This window comes from Mus musculus, chromosome 1 (genome assembly GCF_000001635.26).
Source record: "Mus musculus strain C57BL/6J chromosome 1, GRCm38.p6 C57BL/6J".
In the NCBI taxonomy this organism is placed as follows: Eukaryota; Metazoa; Chordata; class Mammalia; order Rodentia; family Muridae; genus Mus; species Mus musculus.
Genome location: NC_000067.6, coordinates 181,878,366 through 181,895,103, shown reverse-complemented (window position 1 = coordinate 181,895,103; position 16,738 = coordinate 181,878,366). Strand labels below are relative to the sequence as shown.

Here is a 16,738-nt window from a genome sequence, read left to right as displayed (position 1 = left end):
TCCTTCTCAATCTTGTTGCAAATTTTGTGTATAGCTCAGACTCTGATCCTCCTCTGTCAGTCTCCCAAGTGCTCTAGGCGTAGGCCTTAACCATCTTGAAGATGTCTTCTTCAGAGCTAGGTTTTAAAATCATCCCCAGGGTCTAGAGAAGTGGCCCCAAGATTAAGAGCACTTGCTGCTCTGTAAACCTGGAGTCGGTTCCCAGCATTTATGTGGTGGCTTACATACAGGCATCTGGAACTCCAGTTCCAGAGGATCTGACCTCCACAGTCATCAGGCACACACATGGTACACGTACTTACATGCAAAACAAGAAACAAAAAAAAAAAAAAAAAGAGGGCTAGAGAGATGGCTCAGCGGTTAAAAGCACTTGACTGCTCTTTGAAGGTCCTGAGTTCAAATCCCAGCAACCATATGGTGGCTCACAACCATCCGAAATGAGATCCTATGCCCTCTTCTGGTGCATCTGAAAACAGCTACAGTGTACTTAGATATAATGGGGCTTTTTTGTTTTGTTTAAAAGAAACAAGAACATCAGATGCAACGTTGTTGCTGTGGTAATCGGATAGTTGTCGCTGTGATTCATACAATACACAGTTGAATTTGTGAAACCAGGAAGCTTAGTCGTTATGTATCCTGAGACTTTTTTTTTTTTTTTTTTTTGTAGCTCTGCCTCTGAGCCTAGAACCTTTGGAACCTACCTTTGAAGATAGGTGATAGGTTTCAATCTGCTGAGACAAGTGTGTCCGCACAAACAGGCCACCTAAATGCTGTAAGGAGATTTGATAGTTTTTAGCCAGAACCCTGATAAGTGGTTGAGGCCTTACCATCATGTTTGGCCCTCTTATCAGTTGGACTAAAACAGGAAACTTGCTGCACACAGCTCACTAAATGCATGTGTGACTAGCACCAGGGTCAAGAAGCATCCATATGGGACTCCATGTGAGCCCCTTCATGTTCTTTCTGTAGTTCACAGCCAGCATAACCTCTCCTGCCTTCTTCTCGCCACACTTGGCTGTCTCCTGTGCTTGATATAAATGGAACTGTGCCTTTTTGTGCTTGGCATCTTTCTCTCAGTCTTGTGCGTGAGCCTCATCCACAGCGCATTGTGGTGGGTAGTCCGTGCTCAGTGTGATAGAGTAGTTCCCAGCTTGGGGCTATTACGAGCAGTGCCACTATGAGTCTCCCAGCATGTGTGCTGAACAGATGGACGCCTTTCTTCTGCGTTTGTATCTAGGAATAGCCATGGTGGGCCACCACAGATGCCATGCCACTTCAGCAGGCACCTCCTCTATGTACACACTATGGCGGTAGCCACCTGGGAGGATATCAGAGGGGACTGTGAGCCTCCTGTTGTGAGCCTGGCATCAATCCAGCAAACATCCAGAGATCCAAACCCGAGCACACCACAAACCGTGTTCTTTGTTTCCCTGGAATGTAAATGAGAAGCACCTTTCATTCATGACTACACCTACCAAATGGATACTTACAAGACAGGACTCCCTGCCCCTCTCGAGATGTTTATATTTGATTCGTTTTTAAATGGATTGCATTTTAAGTTGTCACACAGCAGCATGCAGGACTATGGAGTAGTTTCTCCATTCTCATGGGGTAGACTCTATAAAGCTCCCAACCCAGCAAGGAGATGAGGCCACTTTTTTTTTCCTCTGAAAGGTATTCTATAACCGTGGTTCTCAACCTTCCTAATTCTGTGGTCCTTTAATACAGGCCCTCATGTTGTGTTGGCCCACAACCACAACATTTTCATTGCTGCTGCTACTTTAAAAAGATTTGTTTGAGCCGGGCGTGGTGGCGCACGCCTTTAGTCCCAGCACTCGGAAGGCAGAGGCATGTGGATTTCTGAGTTTGAGGCCAGCCTGGTCTACAGAGTGAGCTCCAGGACATCCAGGGCTACACAGAGAAACCCTGTCTCAAAAACCAAGAAAAAAATTTTTTTATTTTATGTATGTGAGCACAGTGTAGCTGTCTTGAGACACACCACCAGAAGAGGACATTGAATCCTATTACAGATGGTTGTGAGCCACCATGTAGTAGCTGGAAATTGAACTCAGGATCTCTGGAAGAGCAGTTAATGCTCTTAAGGAGCCATCTCTCCAGCCCCTCATTGCTGCTTCTTAACTAGTTTTGCTACTGTATGAATCATAATGTAAATATCTGTGTTTTCTGATGGTCTTAGGTGACCCCTTGTGAAAGGGTCATTCTACTCCAGAGAGGTCACAACCCACAGGTTGAGAGCCACTGTCCACTGTTTCACAAGTTCTTGGGTTAGGGAGGTGATTCTGCCCTTCATAATAATCCAAGGTTTTTAAGCACAAAGTGGAAATTAACCTTTGTGACAGATTTTTGGTTGTTTGGTTTTGAGACAGGGTTTCTCTTGTGTAGCCCTGGCTGTCCTGGAACTCACTCTGTAGACTAGGCTGACCTTGAACTCAGAAATCTTCCGGCCTCTGCCTCCCAAGTGATGGGATTAAAGGCATGACAGGTTTTAACAGAATGGAAATATGTGCACACACACACACACACACACAATCTCTGGTCAGATATGTATGTATACATGAGAACTCAGTCCCTAATCCACCCTCCAGTGTTGTATTTATTAATATCTAACATGGATTTGAGCAGCAAAGGACTGAATGTGAGACGCCGTCCCCCTTGAAGCCTTTGTCTTTATTGAGTAACTAGTGGGACAATCCCACCATCCTTTCCTGCAGCCTGTTAATGGGCACTGACTTGCCTCCATGTTAGGAAGAGGCCAGGAGGGTGGGAAGCGCAGTGGGATCATCTCGAGAATCTGCATAGACTAACGGTAAGGTGAGTGCTGGAGCCTCACTATAGGCTCAGAATCCAGAGCACCATCAGCTCTAGCTGGAACACTTCAACCTCAGCAGAGCCTGCCCTTCACCTCGCCCCACCCTGCACCTTGGGCAAAGGAAAGGATGGATGTGATGCCTTCAGCCTTGATCTGGGTCCAGCACATTGGTAAATAACGGAATAAGCCTGAAGACATCATTTTGCCCAAGTGGAGAGCTCTGTGGGAAGGCCTCTTTCCATGGTAAACACAGTTACACACCAGAACCTTAACACTCAGAAAGAAGAATTATGTTCACGGGTCATGGGCTTCTTGTCATTTTTCATCTCTTTGCCTAAAATTGTGGGCAGGGAAGCAGAGCCTTTATGGCTGCCTTTTAAAAGCAGTCCCTGTGTTGGAGTGATGGCTCAGGGCTTAAGAGCACTTTTTTGTTCTTGTCAGGGATCAGAGGTTCAGTTCTAGCCACCCACAGAGTGGCTCACAACCATCTATAACTCCAGTTCCAGGGAGCCATAAATATGTACAACAACATGCAGGAAAGGCATCCAAACGCTATGACGGCCATTCTTGGTTATCAACTTGACCGCATCTGGAATTAACTAAAAGCCAAATGACTGGGCACACCTGTGAGAGTCATTTTGCTTAAATCACTTGAAGTGGGAAGATTCACCTTTAATCTGGGACATACCTTCTGCTGGCAGCCTATATAAAAGACATAGAAGGTTACTTTCTCCTCCCTGCCTGCTTGCTCTCAACCTCACTAGCAAGTTCATTCCTTCACTGGCATCAGAGCCTATTTTGGAATTCTGGTGAACCTTCTGCTCATAGGCAGCCATTGATGGAACACAGCCTGTAAGCCATTCTATTAAGTCTGTGTGTGTGAGTGTGTGTGTAGATTCATTCTATAAATTGTTACTCTAGAGAACCCTGACCAACACAAACCTTAAAATTGAAACGCCCCACCAGAATTATAACCCATAAGGCCTGCCTTACAGTGGTCCACTTCTTCCAGTAAGGCCCTACTTCCTGAAGGTTCCACAACTTCTCAAAACAACCAGCACTAACTGGGGGCCAAGGGTTGATACCCATGAGCCTCTGGGCCGTCTATCCTCTAACCCTAACCCTAACTGTACAGCTATAGCAGCAGTATCTGAAAAGGCCATTGCACGACCCATCCAGAAGCAGATGAGGTCATGTGGATAGCCTAGAAGCAACGGGTCCATCACAGGAATCTGAGCTGAGTTCCAAGAATAGACAGGTAGTCCTCAAGAAGCAATGGTTCCTCTACAGGGAGCAACAGTTTAGGGGGAGGCGGGGGTGTGGGGGAATGTGAAAGTACAGGCTGCTGTGAAATTAAAGCTGAGAGGAGGCGTGGCTGCACCTGTACCCACAGACTTATATCCTGTGAAGCCCCCCCCCCAGACTGCAGGCCCAAGTTCAAGCCCCTCCTCTCTCCTCCTTGAGACATGCCAACACAAGATTGCATATACCCAAGGTGCCTCAAGTTCAGTGTGGCCCTGCCACCTTCCCATCCTTTTCCACTGTCACCCTAGACTCCATTTCTCAGCATCTCTTGGGTTTGCTTCACCTGTCCAGAGATAAGCAAGCTATGGCTCTGCCTCTAAAGGGTCCTCATGATGAGCCCACCCCGTCCAGTCACCTCACACACACACCCAACACCCCACCCCACCCCACCCCACCCAGTTTACTGCCCTCCTCTTACAGTAGCCAGAGCACTGTATGACCAAAACATCCCTGTCTGCTGAAAGCTTTTTGAGGCTCCGGGAGGCCCAGGTGGAAGTCTGAGTTCCTCACTTGCCCATCATCCTGGGGCCAGCAGCTGGAGGAGACAGAGACCATAAGATGCCTGAACAATGTGTTCCCTCCTCACCTCCGCCCCTTCCTCCGCTGCTATGATCCTGACTTGCTCAGGTCTCAGCTGAATCCCTTTGATCTCAAGAATGTAGATCCAGATTTGTTCTGAGGGGTCCTCGTGGCTCTTTCTGGACAGTGAGATGAAATGGGACATGTTTTGGAAACGTTCAGCAAAGACTTTTTCCTCCAACATAAGAGGAAGATCAATGTGGAAAAGCGCTTTGCCCAAACCTCACTCAGTCTTCAGTTCTCTTTCTTGATGACATGTATTTAATTCTCAGAGCCACTGCATCCACTTTGCAACAGGAGAGGAAAGTTAGACTGAGCCAGCAGACTTGACGCTTGACTTTACCAGACCTGCTTGCAACCACCTTCCTCCTCGGCACTTAAAACCAAAGTACCATTGTTTAGGCCATGCCTAGGCAAAGGGTTCCTGTAGGAATCCCTAAAGAGAGAGTGGGAAGCAGGAAAAAGTGAAGATTTTATAGAGGCACCTGTGATTAGAGGTGCAGCGCATTCCCGGAAGTGCTCCCGAAGGGCGTGGGGCAACTGAGAAAGGGCCAGTCCCTTGTGGTGAGACTTGGGGCCAAGTTCTGTTCTCTCACAGCCACTTTGACATGGCACTTCAGCCCCAGGGACACACCCAGAATAACACTTGCCCAAATGATCAGGACACGCCACAATCCAGTCAATTTGACTCTCAAAATTGACCATCATAGGTATGTGATCTTCCCCCGAGCTTCCAAGGACCTTGGGAGCTCCTTTTTTTTTTTTTTTTTTTTTTTTTAGATTTATTTATTATATGTAAGTACACTGTAGCTGTCTTCAGAGGGCGTCAGATCTTGTTACAGATGGTTGTAAGCCACCATGTGGTTGCTGGGATTTGAACTTCAGACCTTCGGAAGAGCAGCCGGGTGCTCTTACCCACTGAGCCATCTCACCAGCCCCTTGGGAGCTCCTTTGAAAGACGTTTTTTTCAGTACCTACAGCTGGATTAAATGCTGAGCCTTCCTCCCGGGAGAGGAGGGAGCTACAATGTGACCATTTTCTTCTGCCTCCTTCTGACCAGAATGAGCCTTGTCCCCATCTCATCTCTGGAGGAAAGCAGAGATCCTGTTTGCTCAGCACCCCAGGAAGTCATTCCCACCTTCCACATCAGTTCTGGCTTTTCGGTGCCTGGTGAGCTGCACTGAGAGCAGATGTTGGGTCTGGGCCTGCGATTAGGCCAGGCTAGCTTGAAAGTCAAGACACAATGCCAGGATAGACCTAGGCAGGCATCAAAAGTGATGGGGGAGAAACCAGTGTTCCTCTGCTTGTCCCTCTCATTGTCTCTAAGAGTGTCACCCAGCTGGCCGGGGCTATCCAAGCTGCAGTGCTCGGGCGCCTCCCAGCGGTAGCTCTAGGCAGCGCGTCTCCTGGCTGTTAGGCAGCGCCCTCTGCTGGCTAATGTCTGTTCCTTCTCTTCTCACACTTGGGCACAGCGCACAGCCATGCATGTTGATGGGTGGACACGGGCTCCAAACCCGAGGATTTGCTAAGGAAAAAATGAGACTTTAAAGCTGGAGAAAGTATGCAGAGACTATGAAGGAAGACTCCATACACTGTTGTCGCTGTGGTGAGGGGAGCCCCGGAGTGTCCAGATTCTAGATGGGCCCTACAGGCCGGCCAACTTCTACAGTCAGATGTTTTACTGGTCAAGATTATGCTGGAAATGTGAAGTGCGTGCTGTGAGCGAAGCGGCAGGTAGGGTCAAAGCAGGAGCCCTTTCTTTGTACATGCCTGCAGTTTGGGGTAGAAGAGAGGTCTCAGGGCTAGGAGCATGGCTAGCCATTGAGCACGGGGAGAGGAACACCGGAGATAGAAAGCAGGAAGATACCCTGGGAGGTAGAAACAGACATCTGAGAGCCGAAGACAGCCAAGGGCAGATCCTGAGCATTAGTGAGCCACAAAAATGAAGACCAGGGAGACAGAGCAGTGTGTTGAAGGCACTGCAGAACTGAAGTGTGGATCTGCCATCCTCTATACCCATGGTAGCCATCAGGGGAACCAATCAGAATGGAGGCTTCAGTCACTAGCTGAGTAGGTGTTTTTGTTTCTTCCTAGCATGTTCCACGTAGTGGAATATGCTGAACTGCAGGAGTCAGCCTACAGCATTCACACAGAGCTTTACCCAAAAGTCTAGGCTCACCAAAGGAAGCCAGAGGACCAAGCATTCATTATCTTTGCACCTGGACAGGTGTCTCCCCTCTGATAGGCCCATGGTGGGACTGGGCCTAGAGACCATCTCATAGCCCACTGCTTAAGGCCTTTGGGTCCACCAGCTAGCAATGGCCTAACACGGTGGGCTCTGAGGGCGAAGGCCATCTCCATGTCCTCTAGACTGGCTCTCCCAGTAACAGGGGAGGACTGAGGGGCCCTGTATCCCCAGTTGACAAGGTGGCTCATGTGTAGTCTCAGCTCTTGTGGCTCATGGCTACAGATGGCTTGAGTGGAGGCATCTGTGCTTAGGAGTTACGTGCAACTTGGGTGGACTCCCAGGCAAAGCTCACAGTGAAAGTGAGCTGGCAGAAGAGCCACTGACTTCCCTAGGTGCCAATGTCAGCCCTGGGCCTCTAGCTCTCTGCCTTGGGTCCAACATGTCACTTACCCAAGAGCTCTCAGTCCCTTCTGACACTGTCCCTCTTCGCTCACTCTCCTGGACACTAGAGAAATTCAGCAGCAAACAGTGGCCTCAGACTTAGGACAGGGCTGCAGCAGGAGGCAGGAGACATTTGTCCTACTTCCTCTGGCTCTGGGGTCCACCTTGCCACTTAGTGGCAGGACAGATGTGATGGTGACATTTTTGCCCTCCAAGCACCCTGCTTGCTCAGGGTTAACCTGGACATGCATCACCTCCCTGTCAGCCTACTATGGGCCTGAGTGGAGTCCACACAACAGTGCGCTCTGCTCTGGCCTTGTCTTTGTTTTGAGGCCAGGACACAATGGACAGTCTGCCAAAAAAAAAAAAAAAAACCAAGCTGGGTATATACATTTCCGCTCATAGAGTGTGTCCCTAGCATGTTAGAAACTCTGAGTTTGATCCCAAACCTCAAGAAGACAGGACATGGTGGAACACACCTTTAATCCTAGCACTCGGGAAGTGGAGGCAGGAAGATCAGAAGTTCAAGGTCACCCAAGGGCATTCAGCAAAGCCTCTCTGCTCCTGTGCCCAGAGTTCCTGATGCCCAGCCTGGGTCTTGAGAATGGCATATCAAAGTATCCTCCACCTCCGCTAAGTAAACTTCTTCCTAGCCTGCCAGATAATCTTTTGCTGGAGCTAGGATCCTCTCTTTGATCTTAGGAGGCCTGGGTATCTAGTGATCTGCTGTGTGCTGATTGCTGGGCTCAGGGAGAGAAATAGTCTTCTACTTATTGTTTGCTTTGCTGTTTTTGTTGTTGTTATTTTGATGTTGTTGTTGTTTTGGTTTGGTTTGGGGTTTTTTTTGTTTGTTTGCTTGTTTGTTTTGTTTTTGTTTTTGTTTTTGAGACAGGGGTTCACTGTGTAGCCTTAGCTCCCTGGACTGGAACTCACTCTGTGCCCCAGGCTATCTTCAAACTCATAGCCACCTGCCTCTGCCTCCCGAGTGCTGGAATTACAGGTGTACACCACCACATCTGCTCCTTCTTTTATTTAGAGTATGTGTGTGAGAGGGAAGGGGAGATGGAGAGAGAATGAGACCATCTGAGGTCAAAAAAGGGCATCAGCATTACAAGCTACTCAGTGTGGGTACTGAGAGCAGAACTCTGGTCCTCTGCAAGAACAGCAAGTGTTCTTAACCACTGAGCCCTCTCTTCAGCTCCAGACGGTGGTCTTTTGATAGTGATGTACAGCTTATTTGTCCTGAGAGCACAGACAGACACTCAAAGCCAGAGAGCCCCCTTCTCACCAGTCATGTGTCCTCTCTTCAATGCTGCTCTGTCTCTGGTCTTCAGCCAGAATATCTGACAATCCCATGGCTACCGAGGAACATTTACATCCAGGGGCCAAATGTCCCCACATGGCTGTTAGGACAACAACCTCTTTAGTCTATCGTATGTGGCTGGGGTCCCACGGAGCCCATTGCTTAGATGAGCCAAAGTGTCCATGAAGTGCAAGGTAACTGGAGGCTTTGTCCCAAAGTTGTTCTCCATTGGTGTGCTGCCATCACACCTGTAAGCAGAGGAAGGCAGGGACCAGGAAGGAGAAGGCGGAGCCAGTCCCACACTCAGGTATCTCTTTGAGGTTCCTAGGACTGCTATGACAGAGGACCACTGTCTGGAGAAAGGGGACATGGTCCCAGAGGCTGGAGTCCAAGATCAACAGGGTTGTTTCCCTCTGAGGCACCTCCTTGGCTCCTCTGGCCACCTTCTTGCCACATGACCTTCCCTTTGTATGTGTGCATCCAAATTGCTCCCTTTTTAAACAAAACAAAATAACGAAACAACAGTTATTTCTTTGAAAAATATTTTTACATAACACTTATTATCATTATTATAGTGCTATAAATATTATATAATGTTTTTTTATTTTATTTATCTTTATTTTATGTATATTAGTATATTAGTTACTTCCCCATTTCCTATTGCAGGACAACTTACAGAAAGAAGGATTTAATTTAGGTTGCAGTTCCAGAGGATCAGAGTCTGTGACAGCAGAGAGGAGGGAGAAGGCAGCAGACAGAGAAAACAGAGAGAGTACTTGCAATGATTTTGCGTCTTCTGAAACCAAGAGACATACTTTCTTCAGTGTCCATGTACCCAAGACTTACAGGACTTCTTACTCAAACCACCACAGTGAGTTTTTGCTTGTGTGTGTGTGTGTGTGTGTGTGTGTGTGTGTGTGTGTGTGTGCAGCATGTGCGTACAGTGCCCAAAGAGGCCAAAAGAAGCCATCAGATCCCCTGGAACTGAAGTTACAGGTAGTTGTGACCTGTCATGTGGGTGCCAGGAACTGCACCAGCTCACATTGGTGTCTCCATCAAACTCATTCTCCTTCAGTCTATCTAGAAGGGTGGTTCTCCTTCCTGGTCCCTGCCTTCCTCTGCTTACAGGTGTGATGGCAGCACACCAATGGAGAACAACTTTGGGACAAAGCCTCCAGTTACCTTGCACTTCATGAACACTTTGGCTCATCTAAGCAACGGGCTCCGTGGGACCCCAGCCACGTACGATAGACTAAACAGGTTGTTGTCCTAACAGCCGTGTGGGGACATTTGGCCCGTGGATGTAAATGTTCCTCGGTAGCCATGGGATTGTCCTCTGTAAGAGCAGCAGGCACTCTGAGCCATCTCTCCAGCCTCACAAGTTGCTCTTTACAAAGCACCAGCTCACATTGGTGTCTCCATCAAACCCATTCTCCTTCAGTCTATCTAGAAGGGTGCTTCTCAACCTGTGGGTTGTAACCTCCTTTGGCAAACCTCTATCTCCAGAAGTATTTACATTACATTTGCAGTAGCAAATTTACAATTAGAAAGTAACGACAAAAGTCATTTTATGGTTGAGGTCACCACAACATGAGGAACTGTGTTAAAGGGTCATAGCAGTATTGGGAAGGTTTAGAACCCCTGGTCTAGACAAGCCCTAGAAATGTGTCACGTTCCCAGCTCCTGGGATCAGGACTTCTGCACAGGGACTGATGGCTAACAACTCAACCTTGAATACTTCCCAACTCCAGATTGCTGTGGTCACCGGGGGCTTTCTATTAGAACAGTCTAGAATAGCTGTAATTTCAAATGAGTTAATTTCTTTTTGTGTTTTGTGGGTTTTTTTGTTTTGTTTTGTTTTTGTTTTTGTTTTTGTTTTTTTTTTGTTTGTTTGTTTTGTTTTATTGAGACAGGGTTTCTCTGTGTAGCCCTGGCTGTCCTGGAACTCACTCTGTAGACCAGGCTGGCCTTGAACTCAGAAATCTGCCTGCTTCTGCCTCCCGAGTGCTGGGATTAAAGGTATGTGCCACCACTGCCTGGCTAATTTCTAAATATATAGAAAGCAAAAGTTAAAAAAAAAATAGTAAGTTGTAGAAAATAAAACCCCATCAAGTCAGGCACTTAAAGCATCCCGCAGAAGTGCCTGGGGACATCCTGCTGAAACAGTCACGTTGGAGTCCCCGACTGGCAGATTCCCGGAGGAGCTTCTGGCTTTGTGTTCCCATGGTGGCCATTTCCGTGAGACAAATGAAAGAAACTAGAGTTGGAAATAGTCTTTCCCTCGAGTTGTCTCAAGGAAGCAAATGCTTTCTTAATCTCTGTAGCTGTTTGTTCTTCTCTTCCTCCCTGTTAGAGTTAGGGCAGGAAGTTCTGCTGAGCCTCCTATGGCCCTGAAGGCTCCAGCTAATGCCTGCCTACTCTCAGGGTCGAGGTGCCAGAAGTCCCACGGGTGTAGGGTTGCCAGAGATAGCAACTCAACGGCACAGGAGAAACTGTCCTGGGTGGTACAGGAGAAGCTGTCCTGGGTTTCCCAGCACCCCACAGTGGCTCTCGATAGCCTGGAACACCAATTCCAGGGCTTCCATTGCCCTCTTCTGTTTCCCACAGGCCCCAGGCACACGTGGTGGACAGACATACATCTAGGCAAAGCATCCATGCACATAAAATAAAAATAAACAGATCTCATTTAACTTATTAACAAGTAAGTGGTTAGGGCTGGAGAGATGGCTCAGGAGTTAAGAGCACCGACTGCTCTTCCAGAAATCCTGAGTTCAATTCCCAGCATGGTGGCTCACAACCATCTGTAATGAGATCTGACGCCCTCTTCTGGTGTGTCTGAAGATAGCTACAGTGTACTCACATACATAAAATAAATAAATCTTAAAAACAAAACAAAACAAGAAATAAGTGGTTAATTAGAAATTGGACTGCAGGTATAGATCAGTGTGGGAAAGCCTGTATGTGTCTGGTATGTGCGAGGTCCCGTGTCCACTTCCTGTCACCAAAAATTGACGCCAAGAAAAACCACCACCACCACCAACAACAACAGAGACACTACCCAGATGCTCAGTTACATTTAAATTTCAGGTTGACAGTAACCTTAGAGTAAAAATGATTTTATCGCAAATATTGTGTGACATACACCTATTCCCAAAAGCAATTTGTTCATCTGTTGAGAAAAGGCCAAGAAGCAGCTCTGGTGAGGACTTCCAGAAGAGGTGAACACCAAGAAAAGACGTTGAGGGAGCAGCGGGTGTTCCTGTGTGCTCGGGGCCTTTCTGAAGCCAGTGTGGATGGGCTTCCTTGAGTGTAACTGTGTTAAAGTGCAGATTCTGGGCCCTCTCCTAGGCTGGTGACTGATGGGAGCGGCTGCGGCTCTACAGCTCTGGGTGAGCAGACACCAAATTTGAGGCCCTGCGTGCTGAGGTGTTTGTCTCATGTCTGGGGATTCTGTGCAGGCAGCAGTGAAGTGGCAAGACTGTCTTGGGCAGCCTAAGCAGGAGCCACCTTAGAAACAGTGATTTCCCCAGGGCCTGGGACCAGGCTTCCCCACATTGACAGAGGACAATGGTAGAGATCTAGGCCAACCTGCTTCCTCAAGGCTGTGGTGAAGTTGAAATGAGAAAATAAAAAACCGATGTCGTGTAGATTTTGACATGCTCAGGACCACCTCTCCCTCCTCTCCCTCTCCTCCTCCTTTTCCTACGTTTTTGGTGGTTGTTTTGAGATAGACTCTCACTATGTAGCTCTGGCTGTCCTGCAACTTAGACTAGATTGGCCCAGAACTCACAGAGATCCACCTGCCTCTGCCTCCCCAGTGCTGGGATTAAAGGTGTGTGCCACCACCACGCTGGGTTTAGGATCTTCTTGTCAGAGCTGGGTGGGGCTTGGCATGGAGTGACACCTCCTGTCTTGGGGCTCTTCTGCCATGGGTCTGACAGGTGCTAAATGAGCATTCTACCGTGGAGCTATAGCCCATGGACTTACTGCCCTTTCCTGTCAGTCAAGAGGGTCTCTTGCAGGAGGAACAGCTGTCTAACGCTGAACTGGGAACACACAGCCAGCCATTGTTTCCCACATCAAGTTAAGCCTAACACCAGCTTGCACCTCCCTGAGGAGGACTGTGCATCACTGTTCCATCTCAGGGATCCCTCCCACCCAGAGTTTACCTAGGAACTCCTGAGCTCAGAGGTCCCGTCTCTGCCACATTGACCTCAGGCTATGCTCAAGAGTCCCTCACTGTTCTCCATCCCTGGGGATCTGTGTGCCTATACAAAGCCCAGGTCACTGCCCAGAGGGCAGTGTGCACTGCATTGCTGCCTCGGGAAGCAGGCTGTCCTTAAACTGCCCAGCAGAGAAAGCCTCTCCCTGCTGGGCCATGGGCAACCCCATGGATGGCTTTTACATCCTTAGAAAGGCTGTTCTTTCCTGCCTGGACACTGTCAAAGCACAAAGGATTCCTTCATCTTTTCATCCTTCCTGCTCCCCGCCCCCCAACTTGGCTGAGAAAGGCAAAGACATGCCTTACCCTCTGGGCTTGGGGAAGAGGCTACCACTCTCACTAAAGCTCTGGCCTCCAGCCAGATAACTGACCAGTGTCAAAGATGGTGCATGGGTCAGGAAAACGGTGTTTGCCTGATGATCGGTAGTCCAAAACCAGGTGGCGCTCTAGGCCCACCCTGGGACCTGCCAGAGCTTGCCACATCTTGTTTCCGGTCCCACTCAACCTCGCTAAATTGCGGCTCACTTCCCTCTCACTTGGGCTCCCAGGAGGAGTGCTGCCAAATACCCAGCTTACCCAGGGCTGGCTGACTGGGTGCAGTGCCAGGTGTATGTTGGTCTGTGCTTTCTTTCTCAAGTCAAAGCCAGTAGCCAGGGCCTCATGCCAACCCTGTGCAGACTGGCCTCTGCGGCATAGCGGTTCTTCCCGAATTTCCTTGCTGAAACGACACTTGGGATGACCCTAGTTGGCGCATCCTCTGGGCTCACCCTCCCCCACCAAGAAGCTGACCCACTTTTCTCTCTCCCCATCCATTGCTGCACTGAACGCTAGGCGCCTTCACCCAGAGAACAGGACCCCATCTAGGCCTCTAGTCTCTTACTCTGAGGATTTAGGACTTTCCTGCCAGAGTACGAGTTATGAGACAGAAATTTCCCGCCAACCTTGCGTCCTAAGAGAGTGTTGGAGTGAGGTCCGCCAGCTGGGCAGGGGTTCAAGTCCCTCTGGGGCCGCTGCATGAAACCTGGGTTAAGGAAGATCTGAAAAGGGCTTCCCAGAGGTAGGTCCCTCAGCCTAGAGGCCAGGCTTTCAGGCCCCACCCGCACCCCACCCCGACCCCTCTCACACCATCCTTACTCTGAAGCTCACCACATGGTGGCGCTGTAACAGAGCTACACCTATAGATGGTCCCGGGTTTCAGGCTTCATCCCATCTCCCACCAACTATCCCTTTGTCTCCGTTTACTTGGCTGAGGTACATGGTCCACAGTAGTCTGGTGGCTGGGAAGTTCTTTCACACAGTCCTCCAGGCAGTGGGGGCCCGGATGAGGGACGTAGATCGCATCCATTCCGGGCTTTGGAATACTCATTGCCTGGTCTGGGTGCTGAGACACTGCGACCTGCACTGGCTGTGGGTACAGGGTGCTGAGACACTGAGACCTGCACTGGCTGTGGGTACAGGGAGAGCACAGAGTAACCCCAGGTGCCTGCCAGAACTTACCAGGCCATCTGCTCCAGAGAGGGGGATGGGAGTATTTGGGAGGGGGGGCTAGTCTTTAGGGCAGGGCTTAAACTTTTTCTGTTCGCCACCCCTGTATGAGACCCTAGCAATATAGAGACAAAAAAAAAAAAAAAAAAAAAAGCAAACAATTACATTTACAAGTAATAACTCACAAAGAAATTTTAAAAGCGATTCTTAGACATACATATAATTATAGCATTTATTAAGGATGAAAGCAAGTTTGTATAGAGGTTTGTTATATTTACATAAGGAATATGACATTGGCTATATATTTCACACTGTAGAACATGGAATATCTCCAGTATTTTTCAGAGGCAATGTAAATTCAAAATAGCAGAAATATGTCTAGAGCCATTTCAGAAATTGTGGGGAATTCTGTCTTAGTCTCAGAGCCACAATTCACTTAATGATTTTTTTTTAAAATGAAATTCAAGACAGCAGCTCAAACAGCAAATCTGAAAATCAAATATGCTTACATAATACAACCCAGAGATACATTTGTGGGATACATGCTGAGGGGTGTCAGTGGGAAAATATCAAAAGTGTTTGTTTCCCATGATTAAGCCTCCATGTTTGGGTAAGAACAGAAGCCCGTGTGTGTGCTGTGAAAACACTGTGGTTTGTATTGCACCTATCTCAGATCTGAGCTCAGGGGTCAGGCAGCATCTACCGCTCAGACACCAGGTCATACACGGTGCACAGCACACATGTGTGTTCAGAACCAAGTCTGCAGGGAAGCCACACTCTGCACCACAGTTGATCGATGCCCAAAATGCTGGAGATGCACTGAGTCTTTAGTTCTGATGTAACATTTGCTCCGTCCCATACAGAGTCATGACCACGGTTTGAGAAGCTGGGCTTTCTCTCTCTCTCTCTCTCTCTCTCTCTCTCTCTCTCTCTGTGTGCGTGTGCGTGTGCGTGTGCGTGTGCGTGTGTGTGTGTGTGTGTGTGTGTGTGTGTGTGTGTGTGTGTAGAAGCAGCCCCTTTCCCTAGGTCCTGGCATGCTTTTCCTGCTGAGAGCCAAGAAACTCAACACACTTGAGAACCCAAAGCCCCTACAGAGACAATGTGTGCTGTGTGCTCCCTCAAACCAAAGTGTTCTGGGGACAGGTGGACCATGCTCTCTGAGACCCAGCATGGTTATAACTGAATGAGGACGTGCCTGCTCCTAGGTATGTCTGAGGAGATGGTTTTTATTGTAGATATGAGAAAGAGACATCTGGAAGCATCCAGAGCAGGGAGAAAAGGAAATAGCTGCGACATGGCCAGGAGACAGGAACAGGGCCACGGCAGGGGGGGGGGGGGGAGTGGAGGGAGGGGGGAGAGGGAGAGAGAAGATAGAGGAAAGAAAGGACAACAACAGGCAGGCAGACCAAGAGAAGAACCAAGAGAATACATGGCCAAAATAACTGGGTTTTCTAGGAAAGAGAAGAAGGGGAAGGGGAAGGGGAAGGAAGCTGGGGGGGTGGGGGGGGGCTGGAGAGGTTTAGGGTGGTGAGCAGGGGTGGGAGGAGCCAGGACTCTGGAACAGGTACTTGCAACACTGGGAGAGCCTGGTGGCCGGCAGCTTTTTTTTTTTAATTGATTCTTTGAGAATGTCACATCATGAACCCTAGTCCTGCTTATCATCACTGTCCCCTCATACCCGCCCTTTGCCTCTGCAAACTGCCTCCCCAAAATAAAACACACATATACAAAACAACAGACATAAAAACAAAACAAAGCATAAAAACCATCTCACCGTGGAAGCTGTAGTGTGTCAGTGTGCCCCGCAGTGTATCCCTCTGTCCGCACATCTTCATGTTTGAGATCTCTGGCTTCTGTGGCACCGTCAATGTCTGATCCTCCCTGGGACTCCTCTCCTGTTGTTGCCCTGTATCCTGGAGATCCTGCAGCTTTGGATCTGCAAGACTGCACTTTCTGGTAGCCCAACTGTTTGCAGATGATAGGGATTTTGGGATGGGCCAATTCAGAGCCTGGGATCCTGGCCAGGGTGGTAGTTAAGTTGGCGAGCCCATCGGCTCCCTTATTCACACCATCAGGGCAAGCTCTCCAGCCCTGCTCTGGCTTGGCCACCCAATGCCACCCTCAGCAGGAGGCAGGGTCAACTCTCTTGTCTCATGCCCTCGGGCTGGCTCACCCACACCCACACCTCCAGAGCCAGCTCCACTGCTGCCCAGCCATGGTGTGGGCCACACTCTCCCAAGTGCTGCAGCCTGTGAGGGAGTGGGCCGGCTCTCCCCCTCTCACACCCTCGGTGCTGGCTCACAAGTGCCTTTGGCATAAGGGCCAGCTCCATTGTGTTGCCCGGGTGAGGTACAGGGCCTGCTCTCCGGACTGTGGTGAGGGGCA

At 49.0% G+C, this 16,738-nt stretch overlaps 1 long non-coding RNA gene across 5 annotated transcripts; it reads right to left on the bottom strand.

Moving 5' to 3' along the window:
- Positions 1-8,392: 8,392 nt before the first annotated feature.
- Gm33669 lies at positions 8,393-16,628 on the bottom strand. 5 transcript variants are annotated; one of them, XR_001779580.2, is made up of 6 exons: positions 16,128-16,628; positions 14,366-14,468; positions 14,124-14,273; positions 13,810-13,878; positions 13,445-13,586; positions 8,393-9,138 (listed from the first exon to the last, which is right to left on the bottom strand). It is a non-coding gene; the product is annotated as a predicted gene, 33669 (long non-coding RNA). The 5 variants fall into 5 exon arrangements; XR_373758.3 differs by having other exon boundaries at positions 14,124-14,468; XR_003948317.1 differs by having other exon boundaries at positions 13,810-14,468.
- Between the last annotated feature and the right edge of the window lie 110 nt (positions 16,629-16,738).